The 21,785-nt window shown below is 45.6% G+C and overlaps 1 long non-coding RNA gene across 1 annotated transcript; it reads left to right on the top strand.

Annotated features, from left to right (window-relative positions):
• The first annotated feature begins 17,209 nt into the window (after positions 1 to 17,209).
• On the top strand, positions 17,210 to 20,960 carry LOC113965074. The gene is made up of 3 exons (XR_003533426.1): positions 17,210 to 17,260; positions 18,121 to 18,263; positions 20,844 to 20,960. It is a non-coding gene; the product is annotated as an uncharacterized LOC113965074 (long non-coding RNA).
• Positions 20,961 to 21,785: the final 825 nt, after the last annotated feature.

Raw genomic sequence — 21,785 nt, 5'->3', positions numbered from 1 at the left:
GGGCACATCACTCTGTGCACATTTGGGGCATGTGTGGGAATTGCAAAGCCAGGTGCCTTCCTTAGGAGGGAAGGCAGCTCTAGATGCCATTAGGACCAGCTTTAAACCTGACAGCAGTTGTGGTGCACACTGTCTGTGCAACCTGGGTCAGCTGTCAGGCACAGAGTAGCATCAGGTCATGTCCACTGAAATCTGTTGCTGGAGGCTGTGCTGACATCACTGCCTGTGCTTGGGGCAAGGTCACCTGTCTGCTCAAGGAGCTGCAGTATTCGTCTTCTTGACCTCTTTTACTGAAGAACCTTGAAATTTAATGCAATACCTTAGTCCTTTAGAAATAGATTTAGGTATGTTAGGAAGTAGCAACTTGAAAAGAAAATTGTATGCATCCCAATCTGTTGCTTTTCCTACTTAAACTGGAAGACATCATATGAGTTTAAAGGAGCAGTGAAGCACATGGTGTGGAGCCATACTTGGGGACATGGAAGTTGTCTCCATCAGTCTTTTCCTCAACACCCTTTACCTATCTGGTCCTATGTGCTGAGGTGTTGCAATAGGGTGTTGGTTGTAGCATGCATCATTAGAACAAACCAATTTTTATTTCAGTGTTGCCCTCACAGGTTTTTTTCCTGCTCTGTCAGTGCCTGATGTTTCCCCTAACACCTCACTTCAGATAACTGATGGAGCACGGAGGACTTCCACTGCTGTTGGAAAACATGGGCTTGCTCAGGTGGCTGCATCATCACTTGACATGAGTAAAGACATTGATAAAGCAGGAGACAAGTAAACTCTGTTCCCTGGTTCATAAGTTTCAAGGCAGTGTTGGGATTCACTGATAAGCAAGTGGTTTGTCAGCTCTTAAAGGCTAAGGGACTTATTCCGATTGGTGCAATGATGGTCTGTGCCCATCTTCTTAGAGGCAAAGCAGTCATGGCATCTCATCCTCCTTTACCAAGCCACATTCAGCCTTTTCCATCTCTTTTTCCAGTTCTCTGTGGCCAATTTGCTCTAGACTAAAGGAAACTTTGGAAGGAGGAGACAGCAAGTGAGGGATAGCTCTGCAAAACTGCTGTAGTAAAGCAGGGAGAGCTTTGCTTGTGCCTGCTGCAGAGCTGGGCTCTTTGGCACCCCCCATTTATTAACCCTTGCTCTCACACCTGTTCTTGTTCTCGCACCTCCGGCGCTCCGGAGCCACTTCTTGCACCTCCCACAAGTGCACATGCTTGTGCTCCAAGAGCTCCCTGGATTTCGGACCTGTGTGTGATCAGAATGAATTAGACTTGGCTGAGGGATGGGATTATTGCAGACCTGTCACTTCACAGTATGTTCCTGTTACAGCCCACACTCATGTCTGCTAGTATTTTAAAGTAAACTTTAATTAGCATCTTCTGAAGAGTGTGAATAAATTGTTTTATTGTTGTTTTGGGTTTGGTTTTGTTTTAAGGCAAAGAGTGTTTACTCACCAAGGACATGTTTCCAAACTCTTCATCCACGCTAGTCCTGGTTTTTCTGATATGTCACTGTGTATCACTGTGAAGCTCTGCATGGTGCTGTTGGTGGGAGCAAGGCTCCTCAGAAGTGGGGTAGGACATACTGTGGAGGCACATGCAAGTGCTGGAGTGTTTTTGAGTCATGTTGGAGCAGTGCTATCAGACTCCTGATGGCCATGTGTCACCCATTTACTAGCAAACTATTCCGGGGGAATTGCTCCAGGCTAGGTACATCTGTGTCTGCCTTGGTTTAGTGTAGCAGCTCCTTTACCTGAAGTCTGATGGGCATGGCTTGGGTTTAGTGACCTCAAAGATCCTAAATAACTTGTGTCTAACAGTGCTGCAATCCAGCAACACTGAAGACATTCTCCGTTATTGTAAATAACATGTCTGTGATGCTCTTTGCAAGGGCACTGGGCGTGTTTTCCAGCCTTCAGTCCAGACTGAGCAAAGCAGGTGCCTAATGTGGTCCAGAGATCTGCTCATGGACAGCAAAGGGATGGAAAGGATTTTTTGTACATGGCTGAATTCCTGTAGAATTACTTTACTGCTGAAAATAGGTACACTAATGATATGTAAAGGTTTCTACCCATCCAACCCATTTACTGGACTGAATTTGTGAAAGTGGTGGAATAATGGATTGGAAGGGGATGAGCTGCAGACCTGTTTGTCCTCTTTTGTGGAGAGAGCGTTAAGGAAGGGCTAGGAAATCAGGCTGGGGTTGGGGTGTTACCTGTGAGTGCTGGCACAGAGTATGATCCCCACCCCATCCCGTCTGTTTTTAAAGGTGGTGTGTGATGTGAGGAAGGTAAACCTGCTCCCTGGAATACCAGAGGCAAAGAGAAGTAAACCAGCAGCAAGGGGAAAAAAGGGTAAATTTAAAGGCCTGGGTGGTAAGCAAAATTTTTCAGAGGGAAGAAGGTGTTGCCTTGGGTGAGGTGTGAGGACTCCACTGGCTTTTGCATTGCAAGGAAATGTACTTGAGCAAAAGGGCTGGTATGAAGTATTCAGGCACAGAGATTGACTCCTTTTAGTTTCACCCATGCATGGCTTCGGTTCCACCCATCTTGTTTAAACAAACATACTTGGTGGGGATGAGGCAAGGAAAATCCTGTTCTCTGCTTGTGTTTGTTCTTCCCTCTGCTCCTCCAGCAGGGACACTCGAAACACAGATGGAGATCAAGGCGTTAGGTTTTAACAGATCCAAGTCAATTTGATGTGTCCTTAAAAAATCCCACAGTCATTTCCAGTGGCATCCGCAGAGCTGCTAACAGCTGAGCGTGTGCCCAGTCACTAGTTGCTGCATGTATTAGTTTTCTCATATCGAAACCATTCTTCTCCTGTCATGTGGAGGCTTCCAGTGTGGCTTTTTGGTGGCATCAACACAAGAGCATCTTTAGAAATTACAAAGTGGTGTTATCTGGAGGATTACCATGGGAGCAGCAGGGCGGTGGAAACCGGGTTGTCATCTTGTGCTTCTAAACAACTTGTTCCCAGTTTTCTGGTGAGCCCTCTGTCAGTGAGTGCCACATAAAAAGACTCCCTGTAGGTTGTCAAAAAGAGGATACCACCTGAGAATCACAACACCCAATTCTCTGACCCATCAGTAGTTAAAATAGGCTACCTGTACAGCTCAGCCCTCAGTCCCTTCCAGCAGTTCTCCAGAAGACACAACCTACTTGGCAAAGGAGAGCCCTCTGCCTACTGGGACGGTCTGGGGAAGAGTTGCCCCCCATTGCTTCCTAATAGGGGATGGGGGGATGCAAGAGAACTGGCAGCCCATGCTGTGCTTACCCACCAGTGTGTGGCAGTGTCCTCATTTGCATGAAAATACCTATTTGGTGACTTGCAAAAATAACAAGAGACTTCAAAATTGGAAGGATTATTCTTTTTATGCCACTTCTGCTTTATTCCTTTTTTTCCTCAATTACCCCAGGGTCTCATAGAACTGATGGTGGGAACAGACCTCAGGACTCACAACTCCTCTTCAAACCCTGGCGGCAGGAGCCTATAGAAGGTGATTCCAATTTCTCTTTTCTATTGGTTTTGTGTTCAGGAATGATTCTTTGTACTCCTTGGCATTGCTGCTGGAGGAGAAAGGGGTTTTCTGTGGCCATGACCTCCCCAGCTGTGGAAGAGCTGTACCAGATCCAAGCCCTGTGGAAGGGTGGGAATGTCCAACCCATTCCAAGTCCATAGGGAAAACTGTTTCTTGGAAGAAAAGTTTACTTCCTTTCTTCTGTGGCTTATTCTACCAAAATTGAAGAGAGAGAATTCAGAAGTTATTAACATCACTTATCAGTATAAAGGACTATAAGGGACTGATCTCTGATTGGGAAGCTCTGATGCACATTCCCAGTCTTTCCTATTATTTTACCCTTCTTCTGACTCACCTGGTCTGGTTGCTATGTCTTGCTCCATTCTGGGGGAAGCAGAGCACTCAACACATTGCTCACCTCTCCTGTGACCACTCCAACGCCACACCTTTGTTGGATGACAGCAACAAAAACAGTGCAGAGAATTCCCAAAAGGGTGAGGACTCCTTAATCCCTTCAGAAAACCAACCTGATACTTCGTGGGTGGGTCCCAGCTAGTCTCAGAGTAAATTAACATCTCCTTCCTCATCCACAGCTCTCTGCCTTTCTGATCACACTAAATGCAAGTGCCAATCCCAGGTGCCTTTGGCCCATCTGCCTCCTTGTTTGCAAAGGTAGTGCTTCATGGGAACAAGGGTCTTACCCTCTTAAAATCCCAGATGTTTCCTCTTTTCCTAGTTCCACATATGGCTATCTAATCCATGGGTCGAGGTGCCTGCCTAGCAGCCAGCAAGAGTACCCTCATTGCCACTGGCTTAGATTAGTTGACAGTTTTGCTGCTTCTTCAATGACCTCACTCAGTGTTTTCCGTAACTCCGTTTCTCTTTGGACTAAATCCTTCATCTCTTTATTTAGCATCTTTCTTCCATCCTGTATTTTGTACAGACACATCACCATGGTACCGAGGCTCCGTGTGGTCAGTATTAGGCATTAATCATTGAAATGTTGGAGAATTTGCCTCCATTTTCACAGGAACAGGCTAAAAGAAGTCAATTTTCCATGTTAGGTGATAGTTTGCAGGTGAGACTGGACTCACAAACCCATCCTTTCCACTTGGGTCTTCAAGAAAGACATGTTCCATACGGCAGACTCCAAGCCTTGTGTTAAGAAATCTTGATGTTTTCCCTGGACTTGTGAGGTTGTGATTTATCAAGGAAGAACATACAAACCAACATCTTGTTCCACATCTTCACCACAGGGACGATTCATATGGACTGCTGGTGGCATCTGACACTGCATTTTGGCTGCTCTTCTGGAAAGAGTGAGTCCTTTGTGAATATCTGGTCCTTAGATGATGAATTTTTGTTTGCTCCCACCTGAACTTAGTTCAGGCTCAGTGCCACACATCTTCATTAATCCTCTTAGCCCTGATTTGGTTGCACTCTGTCACCTGAAAGCAAGGAATTTGATAATGCAGCGATGAAATGACCTGCAGCGATCTGACACTCAAATCCAGACAAACAAAACTCTCTCGACTTGCTTGGAGAAAACCCACATCAATTACACTGTCAGATTTATTTACCTTGCACAGTCCTGAACCATCCCAAGGCCGGGACATGTGCTGTCAGTGTCTGGGGCAATGCCTCTGTGGTTAAGGATGTGCCCTGGTTGCTGGGATGGACCGGGAGCACAGCACACAGAGGGGCGTCCATGGGCTTAATGAGGCTGTGGGAATGCTGAGGAGCAAAGTCTCCAACACGCAAATGCCACAAAATCTGATGGAGTTCAGTAAAGCACATACTGTAAGCCTGGGCTTGCTGGAAAAAAAAATAAGGAAAGGAAAAAAAAGAAGGAACCTGCTGGAAAGGAGGAGTTTCCAGAGTTCCTGCATTCCTGTGCCATGAGAGCAGTGCAGACCAGAAGTGCTCACTTTGTTTGGTTTTCCCCAGCATTTGCTTCTTACTCATGGCCAGCAATTTGCACTGTACAGCAGAGTTCTCCTCTCCAGTTCCTGCTTAGACTGGAAACTGGGCTCCCCGCAGTAAGCTGAGGGTGGCTGGCTATGTGCCTGTGCAGGGAGCACAGGGAAGGCTCAAGCCCTGGGCTTGTGACACCCATTGCTCATCTCTTTTCCCAGAGCTCTGGTGTGTCCCTTGCCTGAGCTCAGACACCTGCCATCACGGCCTCCAGAGCCGTCTCTGCCGAGGCCGGCGAGCAGCGGATGAGGAGGGCATTGTTGGGCTGTTGTCTACCTCGGCACGTTTGATGGGCAAAACTAAAACAGACACAGGAGAGGATTAGGTGTCAGAAAGTGTCTAATTATGGCTTATGAAATTACCAGCTTAGTGGTTTACGAATGGAAATGTACAGAGGAAGCCTGTATCAGTGCAGCCTCCAGCTGATCCCTGAAAGCCTGATCTCCAGAGAAAAGGGAAGGGAGCAAGCCCACCAGAACAGTCCTCAATGGCTGTGGAACATGCAGACAGTCCAGATCCCATCATGTCTGGTTCCTTGGGAGCAGCGCGTGCCCCATGTTTCAAGACAGCCCATCTCCTGGAGGATAGGAAAAGGTACACTGCTATTCCCTACACAGATTCCCTCTGCCCACTCTTGGCTCCATGGAGCACATGATGGGGATTGATGCTGTTCTTCCCACAGCACTTCCCACAGTGCTCGAGGGCTGTGCCTACATGTGCAGTGCTCCAAGTATTTCAGAGAGAGGCCTTTACCCCTCCAAATTTGATGGCTTAATGGTTTTGGTTTGGTTATTGTTTAATGATGCATAATGATTTAATATTTCTCACTTTTAACAGTTTTCCATGAAAGGCAGGGATGACAGTAAGTCAAAGCTTTCAGCTTTAGCACAGTAAGTTTTACAGTACAGCAGCTGTATGTTTGTAGCCTGTAGGGCAAAGCCTGATCCCAGAGCTGTCTCCCAAGGCATGGCAAGGCCAAGGTGTGAATCCCCAGTAGGTCATTACCGGCTTCTCCAAAGGTATTGGAGATTTTGACAGATTTTGTGTGCATATGAAATGCATAAACACAAATAGGAAATCATCAGGGTTTTACCAGCAATGCCTTTAAGCCTTTCAGAATAAGTGTTTCAGTGAAATTTCAGTGCAACAACAGGAAAACTAGGACAATTTTTTTTTTGAACTTTCTACAAGGTAGCCAAAATCTGTCCTTTGATAACATGCCTGCTGCATCCTTATCAATCAGAGATCCTGTAAGACTTCCTCTTGGTAACTAATATCCCATCTCTGGTACGTTGTATCCACCTTCCTGATTGTTCAGAGGCCAATGCTGCTGCCCAGTCTGAGGGCCAAACCTTGGATCAGCTCACGCCAGTACCATACAGACCATACATGCAATGGCTTTTCCTCATAGTGACTCATGAAAATAGGTGTGCCCTCAATTTCTTTTGGAGCACTTAACTGGAATAACTCAAATGGAATGGGAACGCCTTATACCTTGCCTTGTGTGCTTGTACTGGTCTTGCCACAGCACTGGTGGAGACCCAGAGTTTTAGTCCTACCATAGAGAGATTCTGGGCACAAAGTTGCGTGGGGAGTTGTTCAAACTGGGTTAAGTTTTATGGGAAGCAGTGTTTGGTCATTTTGTGTTTTGAAATGGATTGTGAGGGATGTGTATCCCTGGGCTTCAAATCTTTATCCTTTGATTTTTTTACCTGTGCAAACCTGATGAGAGTTTTACTCAGCTTTTCTATGCCATTTCCTATAATGCCTTAATTTTGTAACCAAGATGAAGTTCTCTTGGAGAAAATCCTTGAGCTGCTACAGCAGGTACATAGCCTGGACCACTACCAACCCTCACAGTAATCAGTCAGAAAATCTTAGTAACTTTGAAAGCAACTGAAATACAGCTTGTTAGATTTATGGTGCAGCTTCCTCTTTTCCTTTGGTGCAAAGTTGTGGGGGTTTTCCACTAAAAATTACCTTTTCATGTGCACATCTACTTTCCACCCCAAATCTTGGTATTTATATATCACACTACTGACAACCAAGCTGCTCTGGCTGAAAACCAAAGAATTTTTGTGCAAAATAACATTAGTTTGTCCCATGGGAACTGTGGTTTTCTCTACCTTCTGCTTCCATTCTCCTTTCTGGACCAAATTTTGTTGCAACCTGCAGCTCCCGGGATGTGCTCCCAGCTTTCCCAGACAGAAAGAGTGGGTGTGCTAAGCTAGGAAAGTCGTTAACTTTTGAGGTATTATGAATTTAGGTGAAAAAACTTAGGCTGCAAAATTAAAATTGGAAAAAATAAAAACCCTCAGGGACAAAAACTGAAGCCCAGTCACACATATTTGAGTCACGACATTTCACTGAAAAGTATTTTTCTCCTGTGTAAAATTGTGATAAAACCAGAATTGCATATCAGCACTTTCTGGAGGAAAATACCTTTTCCTCCTATTTTCATCTAGTCTATTCCTATAAAAAGAAAGAGGTTTCCACTGCAGTTGGCTTATGTGGGATTTTAACAACCCAGAGGAATGTATCAGAAACCTTCGAAGTGTTTCATAGAAAAGTTGTATTGAGTTTCATAACGTTTGTCCAGCGTCCTGAAAGCTGGGGAAGTATTTTGATACCTGAAAAGTTTATCTGCAGAATCGCTGTGTCAGATGTGTAGCTGGCTGGAATCAATGCAACTCCACTGACTCGGGTGCTGCAGTGATTTACAGCGTCGGGCCAGTGTCGCGCGGTGGTTGGAGCTCACAGTTTGCCCCGTGTACAGTCATCAAAACTGGGGGCTCCTTGATGCACCCCAGCTTCTGCTGCTTTCTTTTATCAATGCAGGGAAAGCAGTGTGATGTGGCTGAAACTTTTTACAGAGGTATATTTGTTTTCCCCGAAGAGATAGTACTTTAATTTTTTTTTTGTGCACCTTTTTTTTTTTTAAGTTTAACTTTTTTAATTTATTTTTTTTTTAAATTTAGCTGTCTCCACAGTAGTGATTTTCTGGTATTAACTGATTTTGTGAATTATAGCAACTCTGCTGACATACTGAGAACTGGGTGTATGCTAGTCCCATCTGAGAAAAAAATGGGCTTTTTTCAATTACAAAGTTCTTCTTGGAGTCAGAAAACAACACGTTCAGCTATGCCAATCCATGGAAATCACTGGTTGTGTTTATCCAGCAATTAAAGGGGGATTACAGCCGCCTCAGAGCTCGGCATCCCGTCCCCTCCCCTGCACACACCAGGAGCCTCAAAGCCACATTGTTCCCTGTAGCCGTCAACGCCAGCCCGGGGACAAGGCGGGTCGTGAAGATGGGAAAGGGTAGGTTCTGCCAGGGAGTGGGATTAAAGAAAGAATAAATAAAAAAACAAAGGAAAAAGGGTGGGGGAAGGAATGATAGCTATGTTTTCTTCTTCCAAAGGTGTTTTCTGTGTCCATCCTTGGTGCAGGGCAGCAGGAAGGGAAATATCCCTTCCAAACACACTCTGGCAATCTTCTTTCAGGGGATGTAGTGGAACGTGCTGGGCAAGAGCATGGGCAGAGGTCATCCTTGTCCTGAAAGCACTGACTTAGCGTGAAGGACTGTGTCTGGAGGTGGCATCCCGGGGTCTGCTTACAGGTCTGGCCAAACCCTCGGAGCGGGGATGGGATGAATCACAGAGGTGAATACGTGTCTCTTTGAGCAGGATCCCTCAGGCTCTGTGAGGCAGGACGGCCACCAGCGGAGCTGGATTCCTGCTCCCCATGGAAACAGCCTCCCGTAGCGCCCATCCCTGCCCAGACAGCCCTAATCCTCCCTCTGCGGTCACCCTGAGAAGCCTCCAGCTCTCTTATCAGCAAGGATCTTTTTTTGGCAAATATTTATGAGGCTGCTTTGCAGAAGAAGCAGTGAGCCAGGGCGGGTGGCAGGGGCCCACGCTGAGGAGAAAGTCCTGGCAGGGACAGGACAGGGGTTATAGTGTGGCCATGGGGTCCCTGTGGTATGTCTCCTGTCACCCTCCTGTGTTGGGGTGACCTGGCTGTGCTTCCACAGGTTCCAGAGGGAAGCAGAGGAGGAGGCCTAGGTGCTAGGGACAAGGGCACAATGCACACACGGTGCCACCAAGTTTGGACAGAGCAACTCCAAGCATGGGACTGTGAGAAAAGCTTGAGCAACCAGTGAGAGATGATCCTGCCAGCAGTGTCTTGGACAGACCAGCAGGAGCCAAAGTGAATCACGAGGCGCTTCCTGCCCAGCCCCTCCATCTATGGGAGGTGCATGTTGGTACAGATCGGGCTGCAAGTCCAGCCCCCAGAGCTCCATTTTTCTGAGGGCTCAAATCTGTGTAGCCAGGTTTGGAGCTGAAATTCATATTGAAACCTGTGCTCACCCCACCCACAGCACACACGAGGTTTGGGCAATCTCTGCAAAGAACAGAGATCTTCAAAGGAATTGAAAAGGAACACACCACCACTAATAAAACCCCCACCCCAAAGCCCCAAAACCAGGATTTGGGCAAGTAATGAGTCCTGTCCCTGCTTTTGATTTGACCTTGGTCACTGCCACAGATGCACCAAACTCCAGTGCCTCACTTCTAAAGATGACAGCACCTAGGACCATGAATGCCTGTGCATACAGCTGTAAGCTTACTTTTTCTTTCTTTTCCCTCTGCAGCCATGCAACCAGTCATTCCTTATGAAGGAAAGGTGAATGTGAAAGCTCAAGAAGCTTTGTTACCCTGCCAGTGTGTAAAATAAATGGGGACCTGAGAAGCATTGAGCTGGAAGCAATAATCAGCCTCTGTGATAACATCCCACTCCCTGGACAGGCAGCATCAAGAGCATCTGTGAAAATGAGTTGATGTTATATAGTCCATTACAGTAAGTAAATTATAGCTGGAGCCTTTTGCAGCATTTGTTGGCTTTTTACATCTCCCTCTGTTGCTCTTCCTCATTGTGCAAGCTGGCCAGTGGAATCATGGAATCATAGAATCAACTGGGTTGGAAAAGACCTCCGGGATCATCAAGTCCAACCCTTGATCCAACACCGCAGTGGTTACCAGACCATGGCACTGATGCCACATCCAGTCTCATCTTAAAAACCTCCAGGGATGGTGAATCCACCACCTCCCTGGGCAGCCCATTCCAATGCCTGATTACTCTTTCTGTAAAAAATTTTTTCCTCGTATCCAACTTAAACCTCTCCCAGTTAAAGCTTAAGGCCGTGCCCTCTTGTCCTACTGCAGGTTGCCTGAGAGAAGAGACCAACCCCCACCTGGCTACAACCTCCTGTCAGGCAGTTGTAGAGAGTGATGAGGTCTCCCCTGAGCCTCCTCTTCTCCAGGCTGAACAACCCCAGCTCCCTCAGCCTCTCCTCATAGGACTTGTGCTCCAGTCCCTTCCCCAGCCTGGTTGCTCTTCTCTGGACCTGCTCCAGGACCTCAATATCCTTCCTGAACTGAGGGGCCCAGAGCTGGACACAGCACTCAAGGTGTGGCCTCACCAGAGCTGAGTACAGGGGAAGAATCACTTTCCTGGTCCTGCTGGCCACACTGTTCCTGATCCAGGCCAGGATGCCATCAGCCTTCTTGGCCACCTGAGCACACTGCTGGCTCATGTTCAGCTTCCTGTCAATCCACACTCCCAGGTCCCTTCCTGCCTGGCTGCTCTCCAGCCACTCTGTCCCCAGCCTGTAGTGCTGCAGGGGGTTGTTGTGGCCAAAGTGCAGGACCCGGCACTTGGCCTTGTTGAACCTCATCCCATTGGAATCAGACCATCTCTCCAGCCTGTCCAGGTCCTTCTGAAGAGCCCTCCTGCCTTCCAGCAGATCAACACTCCTACCTAGCTTGGCATCATCTGCAAATTTGCTAATGGTACACTCGATTCCCTCATCCAGATCATCAAAAGAGATGTTAAACGGGACTGGGCCCAACACTGATCCCTGGGGGACACCACTGGTGACCAGACACCAGCTGGATGCAGAATCATTCCCCACCACTCTCTGGGCCCAGCCAGTTCCTAACCCAGCACAGAATGCCCCTGTCCAAGCCGTGGGCTGCCAGCTTTTTCAGGAGTGTGCTGTGGGAGATGGTGTCTAAGGCTTTGCTGAAGTCCAGGTAGACACATCCACAGCCTTCCCCTCATCCACCAGGCGGGTCATCTGATCATAAAAGGAGATCAGGTTGGTCAGACAGGACCTGCCCCTCCTAAACCCGTGCTGGCTGGGTCTGATCCCTTGTCCATCCTGTAGGTGTTGTGTGATTGCACTTAGGATGATCTGCTCCATAACCTTGCCAGGCACTGAGGTCAGGCTGACAGGCTTTAGAAAAGGAGATGTACCTTCCCTTGTTCAACAGCACAGGGGCCATTAAGGTTTTGGGTTGGTTCTGAAGTCCCTTTGCACACACATAGAATCTTGGAATAGTTTGGGTTGGAAGGGACCTTTTAAGTCCAACTCCGTCTTCAACTAGATCAGGTTGCTCAGGGCCCCGTCCAACCTGACCATGAATGTTTTCAGGGATGAGGCATCCACCACCTCTCTGAGTAACCTGTCCCTCTCTGGGCCAGCCCATGTCCCTTGTTATAACAAGGCTGGTTACAGAGGTAGCAGCTTTTGCTGGTTTTTTCCCTGGCTTTTGCCTCAGCTTTGTGTCTCCTGCCTGCGGCAGCGGCAGTGCCCGGCAGACTGTGTGGCTTGCAGGGGCATCTAGTGGCTGAATGCTGCAGGAGTGATCGGGGCCATACAGTGATTCCCTTACCCTCCTCTGATACCAGCCCTCTGCACCTTACACAGCTTACTGACCTACAATCAGCACCTGGAGGTCATTAATGCTGCCAGTTATCTGATATAAAAGATATCCCTCTTGCCACCCCCCACCAGGTCTTCCCAAAATACCTGTTTTGGGTAAGAAGTACAATTTTGCAGGTGGCTTTAATCCTCCTTCAGCTGAAGGTGTGGCACTAAGGCTTCATGGCAGTGACATCCCTGCACACATTGCTGTGGCTCCTCCACGTGCTCCAAGGAGCTACCGTCAGGAAGCCTGGACACAAACATCACTTGGAGGAAGCCTGCTACTGCTCCAAAATTTTTGGTTAAGTGATTTATTTAGCTCAGCCATATCTCAGCTTAAAAAGACCAAAGAAATCACAGAATGGTGATAGGGAGGAAGAAAAACTATGATACAGGTGACTGGGACCAACTCTGCTGTTGCTGGCAGTGAGATGCCCATGGAGAGCCTGGCACAGCAGTGCCTGTGGCCATCCCCAGCCTCAGGGATGTGAGGGGGACGGGGAGAGGATGGGGACACTGTGGTGACACCGAGCACTGCATTCACTTTCTTTAAATCTCCAGAGGGTGATACCTGTGTCAAACACTCCCTGAAAGTAAGATCGCAGTGTAGTGTATTGGAGGCTGATAAACAAGGCCCCATGACTCATGTCTCCTGGATTTTATAGGAAAATGCACATAAAAGCAATTACTGGGGTGTGAATTATTTCGTTTCTTAATGGCCTGACAGCTTTGACAGCTTCTAGCTTGTTATCTATCACAAACCCTCTTGATCTCCTAACTTTAACATGACTTTTAATTATACTTTCATAGGAGTAAAAGGACAGACAATCTGCAGTCTGGTTTCCATTCAATCAAACTTATTTAAACAACAAGGGAAACTTTTCCTCCTAGCGAGTGATTTGGATGTCTAATGGGGTTTAAATATATGCTTAAAGAGATGTTTAAGAAAACCCCACAGATAGTTCAGAGTTTGCTCTTTGTATGATTTCAGAGCGGAAAAACAAACAAAAAAAAGGTATTTTAATTCAAAATTTAAAAATTAAGAAATCATTTGATCCCCACATGCCTGAGTTCCCAAAGCCTTTGTGATGTACCTTTCTGTGAGGACTGCAAGCTTCACTACCTCACCTGGAAGATCCTTTTCCTTTCCAAAATACAGGCTTGTCTTCCCGGTCTCGCCGATGCTTGGCAGCATCTTGGCCCCCACGGCCCGTGTTCCTACTGCTCAGCCCTGGTCCAAGAGCAAAGCCAGTGCTAAAAAGCTGGATGTATTAAGGATTACAGAGAACTTGGCAGCTGTAGGAATGGACATCATGTGCACTGCAAGATGTGAGCTGGAAATCAAGTGTAAAGCAAAGTTAGGAAGGTTACGCTAAAATTACAGTAAAAGCCACAATGAACAAAGTTACAAAATAAGTTTACTGTGTTCTTCCAGGACAGTCATTTAACAGTTAGGAGGGACCATGTGTGTATAACCGATTTTCTTTCTCCTTGTATATGTGCATTAAAACACGAATTTGCATTTTCTTTAATGCAAATATCATTATATCATATATATCATATTTTTCTATATGACCTATTATAAGCATCTCTTACAATATTGGAAAAGAGCAGCATATATGACCAGGAGGGCTCTGGAGTTGCAGAGATATTAAATAGACCCCATACATCAGTTGTTTGTTGGTCTGTCTAGTGACAGGCCGCTGTTTATCTTATGATAAAATAGCATGTTAGGGAAATGCCTCTCTCAACTGCATTTCTATGGAAAATGTTTTTGTAGAGAGAAAATATAAGGAAAAGGTAAGATGAGAAAAGGGAAAAAAGAAAAAAAGTAACTTGAGAAATTCAGGGGCAATAAATCACCACACCAGATGGTATTCATCTGTGAATGCTGTGCAGAGCTATCAATTTAAAAAAATTGCACAGGAGTGTGCCATTAAAATGCAGACAAAATATCTGCCCAGTTTCACTGCCCATCTTTGTGGTGCCTGGGCAGGTACGAGGTGACTTGGTTCCACCTGCCAACATTTCAAGAGGCCTCAGAGCCCACTTAGTATGTCCACTGCAGCCTTGGAAACTTGACTCGTGGGTTATACATCTATTTACTAATTTTCTTAACTACAGCGAGAAAGTGCAACTAAGTAAGCATATTCTGAATAACATTTTTAAAATCCAAGAGACACTGATTTACAATGATCTTTCTGCTGTGACACTCCTGCAGAGAAAAATGCTTTGTGTCGAGCTCATATACCTTTCATCCTAGCTTTTAGAGGGCTTTTGGCTGTGTGTTGGCTCTGTGGATGAGGAGACAGCCTGCGATCCACCTACATGTGGTTCTGAAGGTCAAGAATGAAGTCTCATGTTGCCATCAATGTGTGATCCATCAATCTGTGATCCAATGGAGGATCCTTTTGCTGTCAGGACCACTCTACAGACCCATCCTGGTCACTCTGAGTCGGGCTCATCAGGTAATTCCCATGGCTGGGGTACAGTGGGTAGGAAATAACATGGTTTAATCCAGTCTTGGGTCTGCAAGATAGAGCATTGTCAATGAGAAAGCATTCCCAGCTGGTTGGTGGGAGCTGCCTGCACTCCCAGGGAAACATGTTAAGTAAGGACTAAGCTGTAAAATACTGGTAGGTTCACTCAGTGTGCCAGCTATAAGGACAACAACCCAGCTTTATCTAATTTGGGATTTTTATCAATTCTTTGAAAGCAAAATAATGGACGTAAGGGAATCCAGGACAATATGCAGAAGGTAGCAGATGGATTACGATGCTTGCACTGAGAGCCTGGGAAATTGTAGCCTGCACAAAGTGGGAGGTCAGTGACATTGAGCAAACCCTCTCATCTCTGTAATCCTATTTTCTCTCTTCCTTACCCTGCGGATCGCAGTGTGAGGATAAATTCTGTGAAAGTGTGAAGGTATGGCAGGTACACAGCTGCATAAAACAAGGGACTCTTTCCACTTGGTAACCTGTGATGTGGTTCTGCTGCCATTGAAGATTTGGTAAAGAAAGGAAAAATAAAGACAACTGTGGATGTGGTGGTGGACAGGCATTTCTGCTCCTTGCACTCGGAGCTCCCTGCTGTGCTGGTGACACAACTTAATAAGTGGACTGAGAAATGGGGCCTTGGGGACCAGCTTTCTTCTGGTGGGGAGGAAAGGGGAGTGGTGTGTGCATGTGGGGATGCAGGCTGAGCTGGGTAAAGTCTTTGTATTGGCTTAATTGGGAAAATATTTCCCCTCTTTTAGTTTGAAGTGGGAGGCGCTGGCTTCATGCCCCGTGAGTCCTGTTTAGAATATATTCAGTGTGGGTACTTGTTTTTTATATTTAATAAAAATAAAATAAAAAAAAAGTGTTATTGCATTCTCCAGTCCAAAAATGATGATTTGTAAAGAAAAGAAAATTGATCTAAAGGCCACAGGAGCAAATTGAGGGGTCAATTTTGACTTTAATTCCAACAATTAATTAAGCAACTTTTCTGGAGAGGTTTGTAAGATGAATATTGATCTCAAATCTCAGGCACTCTGCAGTCATGTCTCCATCCTGGTTTATATCCTCCCATCTTGATTTATGGATTAGGTTTAGCAACAGCAGAGCTCCATGGCAGGGCAGCTCAGCAGCACCGTGCGAGTGCCCATCCCGAGAGCACAGAGCTCATCCATACAGCAGAGCTGGAATATTTTAATGGAGTGAGCCGTCCCTGTGTCATGTTCAGCGAGTGCTTTGATGGCCAGGTGTCATCTACTGCTGTCCTGCCCTAGCTCACCCTCCGGGCTTCCAGTAAATGTTCATCTGAGCAACGTTTTTGTCTGTACAGCAATGTAAAATGAACTAAATTCTGGATTGCTGGGAAGGCAAGAATGCATTTGATATTGGAAGATGCAGAAATAGTTGACAGCCAGTTGACAGATGGGGAGGGGTCTGGAGGACAAGTCTAATGAGAAGCAGCTGCAATTGTTCATCAAGGAGAAAAGGATGCTCAGGGGGGATCTACAACCCTCTACAGCTCCCTGAAAGGAGATTGTAGTGAGATGGGGTTTGGTCTCTTCTCCTCAGTAACAAGCAACAAGACAAGAGGAAATGGCCCCAAGTTGCACCAGGGGAGGTTTATATTGGATATTAGGAAATATTTCTTCGCCCAGAGGGTTACTGAGCATTGTAACAGGCTGCCCAGGGAAGTGGTGGAGTCACCATCCATGGAGGGATTTGGAAGATGTGTGGTGTGGATGTGGCACTTGGGGATGTGGGTTTAGTGGACAGTGCTGGGTTAACAGTTGGACTTGATGATCTTAGAGGTCCTTTTCAACCTTAACAATTCTACATTTTAAAGGAAAATTGTCTGTAGAAGGATTGCTAAGGTCGCTTTGGGATTTTGAGTTGTTTTGCTCAGTTGGGTTGGGATTCCTTCAGAGCAGGGCTGGGTTCTGTCACTACCAGGTATCTGTGATGGCTGAAGAAGAGGTACTCAGGGTAGGTGTGGGTGTGGAGAGGCAGAAAGGCTCCTCCTGGTACCTACTGCTAATGAGTTTTGTCCATTTGAGTGTCCTGCTCCACAGCGTGGGCACTGCAAGGCTGGGCAGAAGTAGAGCCTTCACTCCTGAAAAGTGTGCCTTTTCTCTTCCAATATCCTATCCTATCCCTCCCATGCCATCCTTGGTAATAAAAAGGAAAATACTGAAACACTTACAGAAAATTGAAAAAAAAAAAAGAACACTATCTCATAGGTGATTTTCTCTTTCATTCTCTTTTCTGTATTGCCTCTTTTCTTCCCACTCCTTGTGGGCACTTGTTTTAAGCCAAGAGATGTCAGAGGTGTGGATTTGGAGTGAAGGACATGGCTCTGTTTTCAGCCTCTGTGTCACAGACAGAAATTTTTAGGAAGGGTTAATCTGAGCAGCTGCACTTAACACTTCACCAGTTTCCCTTCTTCTTGCAGATGCCCTTTATACTGATTACAAAGCACAGATTTCTCCAGCCAGGTGAGGTGAGTTTACCAGGAAAATTGTCTCCATGCAGAAAAAGTTTGGTGATAGCTGGACATAAACCAAGTAGCATCAGCTTTAACAATATTACTGCGTGTAGAAGCCTGGGAAGCAAATTTCCAGCCTCAGAAATTGTTTCTACCTGCTCAATATAAATCATGTTCGCTCTTTGTGGGAGGATAATCAGATTACCAGGTGAGAGGTATTTAGCATGACTTTACGAGATTAGGTGGAATTCTAGTCACAGTATAGCATGTAAGCAAAAATCAAGGGTTTTAACACTGGGAACTGTTTTGTGGCTGAAAAAGTACCCCTGACTATGAAATACAGCTGATATTTAGTGTCTTACTATTTTATTTACTACTGCATTTACAGCACACCCAGGTAGTTAGCCAACTACTTATAAAGCATATTTTATGTTTGCAGATACTCAGCATGGCTATAAAATTATTTTTAAGGGCAAACATGGTGTGTTAACGGCATTACACACACTCGAGGTCCCTCTGGGAAAGAAAACAAATAAACACCCGTTTTCTGAGTAGACTCAATCATCTCATCCTGTGTTTTGCAGATGAGCTACACAGCTCAAACTGGTTGACTTCCCGGCACTTGATGGGAACCATTTAAAAGAATAAACTTGAAGAGATCAATACCCCTTACATACTGTAAGTGATGTAGCACCAAGTACTGCAGGGTTGTTAAAAATTCTGTCATAAAGGACTGCTCAGAAATCAAACACAGTGGTTTTAGGGATTTAGTCCCATTTCGTTGCGTGGGGGATTTACCTGCAAAGTTGGGGGTTGATGATAATCTTCCAGACAGGTTTTCCTCAAGTTTTATTCCTGATTTATTTGGGTTGCAGGGAAAACAATATGAGATAGAAAGCTTTGTGAGCGGGCAGAGATGAGAAGAGGCGCCGGGGAGAGAGGCACCCGCGTGAGTGTTTATCCATTTATGAAAATGGGGAATCCAGAGGCAAACAGGCTCAGCAGTCCCTTGGTGCAGGTAATTGAAAGTGAGCGCTGGAAGTGCACACTCCTCTTTCATGCTCCAAGGGTTAATAGTCTTCTGGGGCACACAAGAAAAAGTTCCTTTGAGATCCATATGATATCTCCAGCCTATCCCTCAGCCATTACTTTGTTTCTCCTTTCAGTAAATCCTTATTATTTAGGACAGAGTGTTGTTTTTTTCCCTGGCAAACTCATGCTGGCTCACCCTTTGCATATTATATTCATCGAGAGGCTCTACTGCTTTCCCTAAGGATCTTTGCTGCTATTTTTCCTGGTAGTGCGAGGAGGGACTGGGAGTCCTGGGAGAACCATCAGTTCATTTTGAAAGGATTGATATGGACCTGGCCTTCTTCCAGTCTCTCCACTGTAGAAATTGTAATTTATCATTGAAAAGCACACATTATTTTTGTTAGCAGTTCAGCTCCTTCACTCTCAGTTCCTTCAACTTTTCTGGATGGATGCCATGGAAACCTAAATGATTTTTTATAATTTAGTGGTTGGGATTGAACAAGCATCTCTTTATTGCTATCTGTACACCTCCATCAGCTCTGGGAATGGCACAGAGCAGGCCAGCCCTGACACTCAGGCAGTAGGGATGGTAGGGTCTGACATATAAAACCAGGTCTTAAACTTGTTACCCATTTTCTAAACAACTCTTCCTTCTTTGCCTTTTGGGCACTTCTTGCTGTGTATTGGGATGGAAATAGAAACAAGAACGGAGTTTTCAGTGAACCCTCCCTCCCCACTGATGTTCACAGACTTTTTTCCAGTTGCCTCAGACATTTTCTTCAGCTCAGTAGAAGAATCTTAGCAGAACTATTACGATAAAAGAAGCATTGACACTGTGCTGGCCTGTTGCATGTAGGAACACTACATGTGCTACACGAACAAATTTATAAGCCAGAGTAATGCAAGAAGTGTGCTGCTGCCTCAGCTCTGTGTGCACCTTTGGACAGGTAACAGGTAGCACTCATGATGCTGCCTTATGTTAACAGCAGGATGTCCAAATAATACAGGACAGCAAACTTTCTCTCCTGAGATTATTTTGCTGGTGCAGACACCAGGACTGAGACATTTAAACGAGAAGATGCAGATCCCTGAGGCTTATCATAAAATATTTATATGAAGAGACCACGGACCAATAAATTTCAGTTATAAATGTTTACAGCTGAAGGTAGTAATAAATAAACTTCCAAAAGCAATATTTCAGTTTGCACTTATTGTACTTTACTACACGTTGTATTTTCAGGAAACTATAATAATTATAGCAGGACATGGAATTAGCTCATGTTTAATGAATGATTACCTAGTTTAGTTGTGATCATTATAACATCAGGGCACAATTAAAACTGTGAAATGTTGTTTATTCTGGAGAGAGATGGGACTGTTTCTCCACAGCTACCATTTATATGTCCAACCAATGCATAATCTGTTCATTAAATTGTGACTGAGGTGGGTACACTTTAATGAATTTATCAGATGACTCATAATTCTTGCATTTCCAGTCCTCTAGCTTCAGCTGTGCAGGCTTCACATGGTCTTTGGCAATAGAGGGTTAAAACCAGGAGAAACTTTGCTCTACACTGAGCTTAGTAGCCACCTCCTACTGATTTGCAAGAAACCAAGTTCTGATCATTGCAGGTCGTTCTACTCCTTCCCCTGCCGTGTTCGCTGCACCCAGCGTGGCTGCACTCTCCTCACTGCTTGGGGCAATACTGGAGCACCTTTAACCTGTGTGTCTCTTGTAGGGCAAGGCATAGCTTTGTTTCAAGTTTTCATCTTGCAATTAAATGCTTGGGATGAGTTTCAAAGAGAAATATCTTACCTGGTGACACAGAGGGAAATGCTGTGCTGACATCTGTGTTGGGTTGATTCAGCCTGGCCTGGTGAAAGCGGAATGGTTTATGCTACTTAAAAATGAGTCACTCTTGGTGCCAAGCAAGCACCTGGTAATAAATTTGGTTGTCTGTCTCATCTTCTGGTGACTCCAGCTGACCCGTGGCAGGAGCCAGTAAGCTCTTTCCAGAAAAGGAGATCTCCTGGATTGTCTGTCTGGCACATCAACCTTGGATAAGGAGGGAGATTATAGTTACAAATAACTCAATATTGCCTTCACATGTGAACTGGAGGACTCTTATCTAACCCAAACCCCTGATGGATGGGCTTCCTCTTGCATTAGGAATGGCAGATACACAAAATTGTTAAGCACAGTCCTCCAGCTCCTGTGGGCAATGCAGAGACAGGGAGAGACATCTAGTAAGGATGATTTACTCTACCTTGTCATAGGATGTTGTGATTCTCCTCCTATGGAGGCTTCTTGCTTGTTGTTGGCTGTAGACAGCACTCTGCAGTGGTCTGTGACTGATCAGTGTTCACCAGGCAGAGAGCTTTTGTGTGGCTAAATATGAAGAGATGACATCTCTCGTCTCTAGTGTTTTAATATCCTTCGAGTGTCTCCTGCCTAGTTGCACATTGATAATTTTTCTCTTCTTTTTTTTTTTTTTTCTGTCTATCTTTCCCCAGTGCTCTGTGTCTGGCTACCTTTCTCTGGTCCACATGTCTCTGTGGAAAAAAGACTGACTTTGGCAGGAAATGTGTTCTTGGCCCTTCCCAGAGAAGACATGACATACTGCAAGAATATGTGGGAGCTGTAGACAGGTTGAACCACGGTGCAAGGTGCCTCCAAAGCCCTTCAAAGGTAGGTCTCAGCAGTAACTTGGCCATTCTGGTATTTAGGATACCCCTGGGTATATGGAGATGCCTGAGGGGTGATGCTTTAGAGGTGAGGCACCTCTCTAACTTCAAGGCAGGAGTCTTCATGATAGTACTGTGACTGTGTTGGTTTAAAGATACGGGTGAAACAAGGTCTACAAGGACCAAATACAGTGTTGAACAGGTTACCTCCTGTTTTCAGGAGGAAAAAGAGATACCTCAGGTCGCGTAAGCACAGAGCAGAAACATCTTGTTATTAAACCTGCACATTTCAATGTTTAAATGCAAGTTGAGCGCTGTTCCCCCATGTCTAGTTAGATTAGCTGAGAGAAAATGAGATGGCCACAAGTACAGGAGAGGGTTTACTGGTAATGCGGGAGAGGTGGCTGTTTCCCGAGAGGTACCAGCAACCTGTAATGGGGACAACTTTGTACCTTTTTTTGCCATTAGTAGATGTTACAAGTGTTTCCCAGACAATGTCTAGGTGCACTTGGCAGGTGTTGGACTGTTTCACCTGCTCCTCATGAAGCTTAGCTGTTTGGAGGCTGGGAAGGGGCGGCGATGGAAAAATGGTGAGAATGAGTTTACTTTTCTTACATTCTTCCTGCTGCTTGGTGATCTTCCTTGTCTATTTTTTTTTTCTTTTCTGAGAGCACTAGAAGGCTGCCAAATTTCCCCCTCATAGTTCACATCTCCCCTCATAACTACCTGAGATAAGTTGAGCCGGGAAACCAAATCGGTTGGGTTGCTTTTTGGGGGAAAGCAACCCATCTGCAGGCTTCGATCTTCGCTATGGTGTTTGGAA

The sequence above is a fragment of the Neopelma chrysocephalum genome, unplaced genomic scaffold, assembly GCF_003984885.1.
Source record: "Neopelma chrysocephalum unplaced genomic scaffold, ASM398488v2 Primary Assembly neopelma1_44, whole genome shotgun sequence".
Lineage (NCBI taxonomy): Eukaryota > Metazoa > Chordata > Aves > Passeriformes > Pipridae > Neopelma > Neopelma chrysocephalum.
Note: the sequence above shows the minus strand (reverse complement) of the source record. Positions and strands in the feature narration are given on the sequence as shown.